This window comes from Lithobates pipiens, unplaced genomic scaffold, assembly GCF_037356315.1.
Source record: "Lithobates pipiens isolate NorthernLeopardFrog02 unplaced genomic scaffold, aLitPip1_a1.2 Scaffold_3, whole genome shotgun sequence".
NCBI classification, from domain to species: domain Eukaryota; kingdom Metazoa; phylum Chordata; class Amphibia; order Anura; family Ranidae; genus Lithobates; species Lithobates pipiens.
Genome location: NW_027507790.1, coordinates 223,958,046 through 223,970,275, shown reverse-complemented (window position 1 = coordinate 223,970,275; position 12,230 = coordinate 223,958,046). Strand labels below are relative to the sequence as shown.

Below are 12,230 nucleotides of genomic sequence, written 5' to 3'. Positions count from 1 at the left end.
GACACTAACCCATTTGTAAACCTTCACAGCTTATTTCCACAAGGTTAAATTTACAGGAATCAGATTAGCAGTGCCTACACCAAGCTGTGCAGCTGTATTCAAGTGTCAGGACAAGTGACTACAGCCCATAACCTGTTGACACAGGCAAATTAGAGGAGCTTGTAAAAAAAAAAAAAAAAAAAAGAATTTATATTTCCCTTTAAATTCTACTTGTGTGTGAAGCCAAGTGATTCAGCTCCCTCTTCCTGTAAATCCTCCCACTCCTCCGTCTTTTTTTTTTTTGGATATGGCAGATCCTTAGTGAGGATGGAGAGAAGGCTTTAAAAGTCAGAAACTTAGTAAATGTCCGGTAGATGTTGAGCCCTGAAGTTTCTCAATCCAGAACCCCCTTTTTTTATTTACGCCTCATTACGTTGGAATTTTCTGGAACTCGGGAAATCAGCTAAAAGTAAGTAGAACAAATCCTACATTGTCCATAGACTGTGAGTACGACTGTGTAATTGCTAACAGCGGAATACCAACTGTTACTGATCACCATGATTATCTGTCGCTTTGCTTTTAATAGCTGTGAACCTGCATGACTTTGTGTTGTGTGGTAGACCTGGGTGCTGTTCTTGGCTCTGGGAACCTGCAGATCCTTAGTGGGGCCCCCGTCTAATGAACATGGGAAATGATTCTTCACTTCACTCTTCTAAACTATACAGGAAATAGTGAAAGTGAAAACAATAGGCAGTAATGGCAAGAACTACTTGAGTGTATTTTCCTACTTTGGTTTAAATCTTTGGAGAGAAAAGATAATACAGTCTGCTACGCTGAGCATAAATAAAAGTCGTTTATAATACTTTTGCATATTTTAGATTTTACATGGTAAGTTTTTAGGACTTGCATGTGTGTACAGGCGACTGACCATCTAAATATAATTCTAAAGCAGTAGCAAGAGGGTGAAATGGATGGGATTTTTTTTTAGGTGCAATATATTACTTACACAGTGTACAGTTGAAACTTTATGGATTTTATTTACAAAATATGGTTAAAAACATTAAATACAATAATACAACCACGTATCGGTGTACAACGGATAAGAAAAGTCTTCCATGGCGTTTTTAATTCTACACGTTTCGCCATTCTAGCTTCTTCAGGACAAGCATGAGAAAAATACTAAATAAAGTAAAAAGAAAAAAAAAACACCAATAATCAAAAATATTAGCACACAGAAAATTATGCAAATTATAATTTATATATTGTGAAAATAATTCTAAAGCATGCTGCACACATCCACTGCAAGAAAAAGATTTATTCAAATTATTTGTTGGCTAGAAACCAAAAATAGTTAATTAGACTTTTAAATACATTCTTCAATTTACTTGATAGTGTTTAAAGGGCGAGGGATTGTCTTATTGATTGAGACCCTGATGTCTGGACTAGTGATGGACGAACTTCCGACGGGACGTTTCGCGAACGCGAAACGCGAACGGACACAAACGTTCGCGAAAACGACCGTTCGCCGCGGGCTCCATTGACTTCAATGGGAGGCGAATTTCGCAAACCTTTAGGTCGAATTTGCGGCCACGGGGTAATTATTAGGGGGTAGCACGTAGTCCCACCACCTGGACAATAGCATAATACATGTATGAGGTGAATTTGGGATCGATAACTACAAGCATTTTTTTTTTATTTGGGAAATTGTTCTGACAATTCAGGACTATGGAGCTAATGAAGGCAATGGAGGAGAGGGAAGGTCAGGGACCAGGGTAGGCAAACAAGAGGGTGCAGGAGATACAGAGCACTGACAGCAGCACCGTAATACAGAGCACTGACATCAGCACCGTGACATACAGCGCTGACAGCAGCTCCGTGACATACAGCGCTGACAGCAGCTCCGTGACATACAGCGCTGACAGCAGCTCCGTGACATACAGCGCTGACAGCAGCTCCGTGACATACAGCACTGACAGCAGCTCCGTGACATACAGCGCTGACAGCAGCTCCGTGACATACAGCGCTGACAGCAGCACCGTGACATACAGCGCTGACAGCAGCTCCGTGACATACAGCGCTGACAGCAGCTCCGTGACATACAGCGCTGACAGCAGCTCCGTGACATACAGCACTGACAGCAGCTCCGTGACATACAGCGCTGACAGCAGCTCCGTGACATACAGCGCTGACAGCAGCACCGTGACATACAGCGCTGACAGCAGCTCCGTGACATACAGCGCTGACAGCAGCTCCGTGACATACAGCGCTGACAGCAGCTCCGTGACATACAGCGCTGACAGCAGCTCCGTGACATACAGCGCTGACAGCAGCTCCGTGACATACAGCGCTGACAGCAGCTCCGTGACATACAGCGCTGACAGCAGCTCCGTGACATACAGCGCTGACAGCAGCTCCGTGACATACAGCGCTGACAGCAGCACCGTAAGCAGCCCCAGGAGGAAGTCAGCACAGCACAGGGATGGTGTGATCCCCTCATAATAAGAACCCCCAGGAGGAAGTCAGCACAGCACAGGGATGGTGGGAGCCCCTCATAATAAGAACCCCCAGGAGGAAGTCAGCACAGCACAGGGATGGTGGGAGCCCCTCATAATAAGAACACCCAGGAGGAAGTCAGCACAGCACAGGGATGGTGGGAACCCCTCATAATAAGCAGCCCCAGTAGAAATATGACACCGCTCAACCTCTTCAAAGAGGAGGGTAGGGGCATATAGTACGGTGTGCTTTTTTGGGTCAGGGAAGTGAGCCAAATGAATTAAGAAGGTCTGTGTGCTTGATTCCAAAAATTGTTTATAGACATATACATGGTCTACTGATCACATGTGTTGAATTCCTCCGAGATCCATGCCTCATTCATTTTTAGAAATGTGAGGTAGTTAACACTGTCGTGAGCTAGGCGAGTACGCTTATCGGTCACAATCCCCCCTGCTGCGCTGAACGTCCTTTCGGACAGGACACTGGATGAGGGGCAAGCCAACAGTTCGATTGCAAATTGGGCAAGCTCTGGCCAGAGGTCAAGCCTGCCCACCCAGTAGTCTAGGGGTTCATCACTCCTCAGAGCGTCCACATCGGCCGTTAACCCAATGTAGTCGGACACCTGACGGTCTAGGCGTTCCCTGATGCTGGATCCGGATGACACCTGTCGATGGGTCGGCTGAAAGAATGACCTCATATCCGAAGTCACCAACACATCTTCAAACCGGCCTCTTCTTGCAGGCGCTGTTGGATTGGTACCCGCAAATCCTTCTCTGGGAGTGGGAATTGCTCCTCTGCCAGCGCACGCAAAAGCAGAATGCAGCATTTCTCGAAGCAAGGCCTGGAAGTGCTGCATTCTGACAGCCCTCTGCGACGGCGGTAACATTTCCGCCATTTTGTGTTTGTACCGGGGATCTAAGTACGTTGCCACCCAGTACTGGTCCTTGACCCTCATGCTTTTTATACGGGGGTCCCTATTAAAACACTGGAGCATGAAGGCCCCCATTTGCACTCAAGCGGAAGGTATGTGGTGGTGGTGGTGTTGTTGGTGGTAGTGTCTTTGGGGGTGCACATAGCAGAGAGTGAAGAAGAGGGTGCAGATCGAGAGGATGAGGAGGGTGCAGAAGAATAAGGCTGAGTGAGCCACTCAACCAAGTCTGGTGCGTCCTTTAAAGTAATTGAACGCACCTTCTGCAACTTCCCACTTTGGCTCAAGGCTGTTGCTCCTGCCCTACCCCTACCACCCCTGCGGAAGGGCCTGCCTCTTCCTCTGCCTGTCATTTTTTAAATCACCCTGTGACAAAACTCTTAGTCCCTATACCGCTGAAGGACTGCTGCAGTATAGGGCAGCGGTCAGCAGTAGTGCACGTCAACCCTATGTATTGTGGACCGATAGCGGTCCTTACAGAACAGCAGACTGTACTGCACTCAGGCCTATGTACCGTAGCACCCTATACCAAGTTACCAGTCCTTATAAAAACTTTTGTGGACCAAGCAGGTTGTGTGTTAGTGATTAGCAGACTGTACGTCAGTCCCTATACCAATGAAGGACTGCTGCAGTATAGGGCAGCGGTCAGCAGTAGTGCACGGCAACCCTATGTATTGTGGACCGATAGCGGTCCTTACAGAACAGCAGACTGTACTGCACTCAGGCCTATGTACCGTAGCACCCTATACCAAGTTACCAGTCCTTATAAGAACTTTTGTGGACCAAGCAGGTTGTGTGTTAGTGATTAGCAGACTGTACGTCAGTCCCTATACCAATGAAGGACTGCTGCAGTATAGGGCAGCGGTCAGCAGTAGTGCACGGCAACCCTATGTATTGTGGACCGATAGCGGTCCTTACAGAACAGCAGACTGTAACGCACTCAGGCCTATGTACCGTAGCACCCTATACCAAGTTACCAGTCCTTATAAGAACTTTTGTGGACCAAGCAGGTTGTGTGTTAGTGATTAGCAGACTGTACGTCAGTCCCTATACCAATGAAGGACTGCTGCAGTATAGGGCAGCGGTCAGCAGTAGTGCACGGCAACCCTATGTATTGTGGACCGATAGCGGTCCTTACAGAACAGCAGACTGTACTGCACTCAGGCCTATGTACCGTAGCACCCTATACCAAGTTACCAGTCCTTATAAAAACTTTTGTGGACCAAGCAGGTTGTGTGTTAGTGTTTAGCAGACTGTGCGTCAGTCCCTATACCGCTGAAGGACTGCTGCAGTATAGGGCAGCGGTCAGCAGTAGTGCACGGCAACCCTATGTATTGTGGACCGATAGCGGTCCTTACAGAACAGCAGACTGTAACGCACTCAGGCCTATGTACCGTAGCACCCTATACCAAGTTACCAGTCCTTATAAGAACTTTTGTGGACCAAGCAGGTTGTGTGTTAGTGATTAGCAGACTGTACGTCAGTCCCTATACCAATGAAGGACTGCTGCAGTATAGGGCAGCGGTCAGCAGTAGTGCACGGCAACCCTATGTATTGTGGACCGATAGCGGTCCTTACAGAACAGCAGACTGTAACGCACTCAGGCCTATGTACCGTAGCACCCTATACCAAGTTACCAGTCCTTATAAGAACTTTTGTGGACCAAGCAGGTTGTGTGTTAGTGATTAGCAGACTGTACGTCAGTCCCTATACCAATGAAGGACTGCTGCAGTATAGGGCAGCGGTCAGCAGTAGTGCACGGCAACCCTATGTATTGTGGACCGATAGCGGTCCTTACAGAACAGCAGACTGTAACGCACTCAGGCCTATGTACCGTAGCACCCTATACCAAGTTACCAGTCCTTATAAGAACTTTTGTGGACCAAGCAGGTTGTGTGTTAGTGATTAGCAGACTGTACGTCAGTCCCTATACCAATGAAGGACTGCTGCAGTATAGGGCAGCGGTCAGCAGTAGTGCACGGCAACCCTATGTATTGTGGACCGATAGCGGTCCTTACAGAACAGCAGACTGTAACGCACTCAGGCCTATGTACCGTAGCACCCTATACCAAGTTACCAGTCCTTATAAGAACTTTTGTGGACCAAGCAGGTTGTGTGTTAGTGATTAGCAGACTGTACGTCAGTCCCTATACCAATGAAGGACTGCTGCAGTATAGGGCAGCGGTCAGCAGTAGTGCACGGCAACCCTATGTATTGTGGACCGATAGCGGTCCTTACAGAACAGCAGACTGTAACGCACTCAGGCCTATGTACCGTAGCACCCTATACCAAGTTACCAGTCCTTATAAGAACTTTTGTGGACCAAGCAGGTTGTGTGTTAGTGATTAGCAGACTGTACGTCAGTCCCTATACCAATGAAGGACTGCTGCAGTATAGGGCAGCGGTCAGCAGTAGTGCACGGCAACCCTATGTATTGTGGACCGATAGCGGTCCTTACAGAACAGCAGACTGTAACGCACTCAGGCCTATGTACCGTAGCACCCTATACCAAGTTACCAGTCCTTATAAGAACTTTTGTGGACCAAGCAGGTTGTGTGTTAGTGATTAGCAGACTGTACGTCAGTCCCTATACCAATGAAGGACTGCTGCAGTATAGGGCAGCGGTCAGCAGTAGTGCACGGCAACCCTATGTATTGTGGACCGATAGCGGTCCTTACAGAACAGCAGACTGTAACGCACTCAGGCCTATGTACCGTAGCACCCTATACCAAGTTACCAGTCCTTATAAGAACTTTTGTGGACCAAGCAGGTTGTGTGTTAGTGATTAGCAGACTGTACGTCAGTCCCTATACCAATGAAGGACTGCTGCAGTATAGGGCAGCGGTCAGCAGTAGTGCACGGCAACCCTATGTATTGTGGACCGATAGCGGTCCTTACAGAACAGCAGACTGTACTGCACTCAGGCCTATGTACCGTAGCACCCTATACCAAGTTACCAGTCCTTATAAAAACTTTTGTGGACCAAGCAGGTTGTGTGTTAGTGTTTAGCAGACTGTGCGTCAGTCCCTATACCGCTGAAGGACTGCTGCAGTATAGGGCAGCGGTCAGCAGTAGTGCACGGCAACCCTATGTATTGTGGACCGATAGCGGTCCTTACAGAACAGCAGACTGTAACGCACTCAGGCCTATGTACCGTAGCACCCTATACCAAGTTACCAGTCCTTATAAGAACTTTTGTGGACCAAGCAGGTTGTGTGTTAGTGATTAGCAGACTGTACGTCAGTCCCTATACCAATGAAGGACTGCTGCAGTATAGGGCAGCGGTCAGCAGTAGTGCACGGCAACCCTATGTATTGTGGACCGATAGCGGTCCTTACAGAACAGCAGACTGTACTGCACTCAGGCCTATGTACCGTAGCACCCTATACCAAGTTACCAGTCCTTATAAGAACTTTTGTGGACCAAGCAGGTTGTGTATTAGTGTTTAGCAGACTGTGCGTCAGTCCCTATACCGCTGAAGGACTGCTGCAGTATAGGGCAGCGGTCAGCAGTAGTGCACGGCAACCCTATGTATTGTGGACCGATAGCAGTCCTTACAGAACAGCAGACTGTACTGCACTCAGGCCTATGTACCGTAGCACCCTATACCAAGTTACCAGTCCTTATAAGAACTTTTGTGGACCAAGCAGGTTGTGTGTTAGTGTTTAGCAGACTGTGCGTCAGTCCCTATACCGCTGAAGGACTGCTGCAGTATAGGGCAGCGGTCAGCAGTAGTGCACGTCAACCCTATGTATTGTGGACCGATAGCGGTCCTTACAGAACAGCAGACTGTAACGCACTCAGGCCTATGTACCGTAGCACCCTATACCAAGTTACCAGTCCTTATAAGAACTTTTGTGGACCAAGCAGGTTGTGTATTAGTGTTTAGCAGACTGTGCGTCAGTCCCTATACCGCTGAAGGACTGCTGCAGTATAGGGCAGCGGTCAGCAGTAGTGCACGGCAACCCTATCTATTGTGGACCGATAGCGGTCCTTACAGAACAGCAGACTGTACCGCACCCAAGCCTATGTACCGTAGCACCCTAGACAGACCAAGTTACCAGTCCTGATAAAGAGCTTTGTGGAACAAGTGAGTTGTGAATGATTAGCAGACTGCAGCAGAAGGGCAGCAGTCAAGTATAATATTCTTTCTATATTTGGAAGAAAGAATATTATACGTGTACAAGCCTATTACCGTACCACTGATACCAGTCCTGAAAAGAACCTTTGTGGAACTAATAGTAACAGCAAGTCTTTAAAATTATCCTCACTGCCTGACACACTGCTTCCTGCCTGTCCCTATACAAATTGGCAAAAAAGAGTAGGCTGGAACGATTAGCTGGAACAGCTCTTTTGTGGACCTGATAGTAACAGCTAATGATGATGATGATGATGATGATGAAGAAAGACTAATCTGGCTGAGCTGTCCCTAAAATAGCAGCATACAGCGCTCTGTCCCTTTATCTAAACTGACAAAAGAAACTCAGGCTGCTGACCTAACACCTATACCAGTCCTGAAAAGAACTTTTGTGTACCAAATAGCTAGCGTTTTCTCTGTCCCTACTCCACACAGGATCCTTTCCCTACAGTGACAGAAGAAAGAATGTAAAATGGCCACCGGATCGGGTGTATTTATAGGTTAGGGGGAATGTCCAAGTGTCCATGAGCTGTCATGTCTCAATTGGTTGTCCTGTAACACATGATAAACGTGTCACGAAAGGTTAAAGTTCTTGTATACATTAAACACGTAAGTCCGCCGGGGCGAACGACGGAAAAAGGCGTTCGAACCCGCGGACGGCGAAAGTCGGAAATTCGCCGCGAAACGACCGCCGGGCGAACCGTTCGGCCATCACTAGTCTGGACAGCCATAGCTGCTGGAGAAATATCAGCGGAAGAGGAAAGTAAAAAAATGTAAAAAAATTCTGGCAGAAAAAAATTAGAATTTTGAAAAAATATATATTCATTGATATTTAATAAAACATATTCATTTTAGCATTAATTAATTTATATATAAATATATATATATATATATATATATATATATATATATATATATATATATAAATTCAAATTTTGGAAGAAATAAACAGTTGATTGGCACTTGTTTTCTAATAACAGTAAACTAAAAGTACTTTGAGATATGTATTTTTGTCTTACTATACAGCGTGCCTCCCCAAAGACTCTAAAATGCTCTCTAAAGAGCAAAGAGAGAGCAAAGCAATTTCTTCATTTTTTAACTCATTTTTGTAGAATTACTTTTTTTTACTTTTTTTTTTTTTTTTTTTATAACTGCCCTGTTGGGGGGTCCTTTGGTGAAATACCAGAAGTCTAACTAGACCCCTGATGTCTCACATTTGTGACAGAGAAAGGGAGAGAGGGCAGAGATTCCCCAGTTTCTTTCTCTGCAGCCTCATCTGCACCGAATAGTATAGTATAGTAAAGTTTACTGTGCTTTAGTGATGAATGGACACGGGAGCGATCGGTACCAATCACACACTGTGTTCACTCGGGAAAGGAAGGGGCTGGTAAATCTGACATTTTACCGCCCCCCTCCTTCCTGCTCTCCATCCTGAAAAAATCCATATATGTGCTTACAGCAGCTGTCGGCGGGAGAGGAGAGGTGGTAAGGCAGCTGCATTGCAGGAGAGGGGGGCACACAAAGGGGCACAGACAGTGGGGGGGGCACAGATACCAATCCCCCTGCACCACATCTAGAGTGAGAAAAAGGAGAAGAAGCTGGCAGTGCTGCAGGGGGAGGCCCAAGATTCAGCAATAAGGGAGTACAGCCAGCCTTTCTGCTCAGCAGGTAGTGGGGCCCCCCTTTTGAACTGATGGGACCCAGGCCCGGTACAGGAGGGCCAGCTGTATTGCCTTATCAGTGGCCCTGTGTACTGTATTTTAAATCTTTTCATTATTTCATTTCTGATTGCAACAAAAATTTGGCAAAATACGTTCTTTTTAACCACATGCCGACCGCCGCACGCCTATGTACGTCCCTACTTTGGGGACGGATATTGTTGTTATGGCAGCAGCTAGCTGCCATAACCCTAGTATCCCCGTGTTCGGACGGCGGTCAGCTACAAGATAAAAGTGGTTTCTGCAGGGGATTCACCGCGAGATCACTTTTATCGGTGGCGGGAGAGGGGCCCCCTCCCGCCGTGATCTGGTGCCCTCCTCCACTTACCGGAGCCGTCGGCAGCAGCGGAGGCAATCACATCCTCTCACTTGCTGTGAATGGAGACGAGTGAGGGTAAGATGCCCCCCCCCCCCCATCTCCATGACACTGCAGGGCGGAAGCGACATCAAAACGTCACTTCTGCCCATACGTCTTAAAGGCACATTTTTTCAATGTCATTTTTTCAAATGACAACATTTTTTTTTTATTTTTTATTGCATTTAAGTCCAAATAAGAGATCTGAGGACTTTTTGACCCCAGAGCCCATATTTAAGAGGACCTGTCATGCTTTTTTCTGTTACAAGGGATGTTTACATTCCTTGTAATAGGAATAAAAGTGACATAATTTTTTTTTTAAAACCGTTTCATAATAAATAAAATCAAGTAAAATAAATAAGATTTTTTTTTTTAAACGCCCTGTGCCGACGAGCTTGCGCGCAGAAGCGAACACATACGTGAATAGCACCTGCATATGAAAACGGTGGTCAAACCACACATGTGAGATATCGCCACAATCGTTAGAGCGAGAGCAATAATTCTAGCCCTAGACCTTCTCTGTAACTCAAAACATGCAACCTGTAGAATTTTTTAAACGTCGCCTATGGAGATTTTTGAGGGTAAAAGTGTGATGCCATTCCATGAGCGGGCGCAAATTTTGAAGTGTGACATGTTGGGTATCAATTTACTTGGCGTAACATTATCTTTCACAATATAAAAATTAATTGGGCTAACTTTACTGTTGTCTTATTTTCTTTATTCAACAAAAGTGATTTTTTTCCAAAAAAAGTGCGCTTGTAAGACCGCTGTGCAAATACGGTGTGAAAAAAAGTATTGCAATGACCGCCATTTTATTCTCTAGGGTGTTATAAAAAAAACATATATATATATATAATGTTTGGGGGTTCTAAGTAATTTTCTAGCAAGTTTTAAACATGTAAACACCAAAATCTCAAAACGAGGCTGGTCCTTAAGTGGTTAAATATTTCCCAACTATGTTCCCTTAAGATTCATAAATATACTGTACATTTTGAATAGAATACTTTCTTTTTGTGTTTTCCCTTTGGAAATGCATACACATCATGGTCTATAGTTATCAGCTAAAGTCACCAGCATACATACCATAGTCGTCTGTACTATTAAATATATTTTTACTGACACAACCAGAAGATTGATTGATAGTGGAATGGAAGCTCCTCACTGCAAATCAAAATTGATACTCATGTGGATGAAATAGGCTGTTTGTATTAATGTACCACTTAAAAAACAGTATTTGTAGTTCAACAACAACAATTAATATTTACTAGAAATGCTTATATAATGTATAGGTGCTGTTTTTTTTCTCTCGGAAATGCGATTCTTTAAATAGTATTGAACACAAATGCTGCTGCCTGCAGTAGCAGGACTCGGGAGCGCGCCCGCACGAGTGCCCCCATGAAATGTGGCTCTCCATGGTGAAACTCGGTGAGGAGGAGGAGTCAGGAGTGCCGCCGGGGGGGGGGGGGGGGACCCCAGAAAAGGAGGATCGGGGGCCGCTCTGTGCAAAACCCTTGTACAGAGCAGGTAAGTATGACTTGTTTGTTATTTTTAATTTAAAAAAAACTGAACCTTTACAATCACTTTAAGGCAGTTAGGAAGTAAGAGGAGAAGGTGAGAGTTTGTCCTAGTGGGAGACACTTGGGGGTGAGGATAATTATACAAAGGTACAGGAGTCCTCTAACATGTGACAACTTATTTGAGATATTGGTGGTTTAACATACATGATACTTCTCATTAACACAAATTAAATAATAAACATAACACCTTTTCTAATTAGGAAAGTTACTTTTTCAGTGACCAGCGTTCTAATGGCGTGTACACGCGGCTGGACTTTCCGGCGGACTAGGTCCGACGGTCTTCCTGATGGACTTTTAGCAGAGTTCCAGCGGATTTTCCGAACGAAAAGACTTGGCCACACACAATCACACCAAAGTCTGAGGGATTCAAACGTGATGGCGTACGACTGGACTAGAATAAGGAAATTCATAGCCAGTAGTCAATAGCTTCCCTAGCGTCGGTTTTCGTCCGTCGGACTAGCATACACACAAACAGATTTTTCAACCAGACTCCAGTCTGTCGGAAAGATTTGAAACATGTTCTAAATCTAAAGTCAGTCTGATTTTTAGACAGCAAAGGTCCGATGAAGCCCACACATGATCGAATTGTCCGGCGGATTCGCTCCGTCAAACCTAATCCGTCGAAAAGTCCAGTCGTGTGTACACGGCATTAGAGGCCAGTTCTCTGCATTGTGTCATTGCTATGTTTGTTTCTTTGTCCAATCCAACAAGTACCCTCTAAATCTGTCCATTGCTTAATCATATGCTTTTTTTTCCCAATGTTTGCTTATTGCATAATGTTGGATAGTTTTATATGGGAGGGGCAATAGCAACATTTCAATCCACTATTTAAAGCCTAATTCCAGGAAGGAATGGAAATAAAAATGTGCATCAATGTACTTATTCCTCAGGCTTGATTCAAAACACTTCTTCCCAAGCCATATCACAGTGTCTAGGTCACAGTTCCTTCTAGCAAAGCTAATATCCTGCCCTAGGGACCTGGCATTATCCTTGCTCATTATATTCTTGGGAATTAGTCCCCTCACTGCCCCTAGGAGTTCTA

At 45.5% G+C, this 12,230-nt stretch overlaps 1 protein-coding gene across 1 annotated transcript in view; it reads left to right on the top strand.

Annotated features, from left to right (window-relative positions):
• The first annotated feature begins 262 nt into the window (after positions 1-262).
• OSMR (oncostatin M receptor) overlaps positions 263-12,230 on the top strand; it is an 86,637-nt gene continuing 74,669 nt past the window's right edge. The window contains exon 1 of the mRNA XM_077462827.1: positions 263-448. The gene's annotated coding sequence lies outside the window, so the exon portion shown is untranslated. The remainder of the gene's footprint in view (positions 449-12,230) is intronic.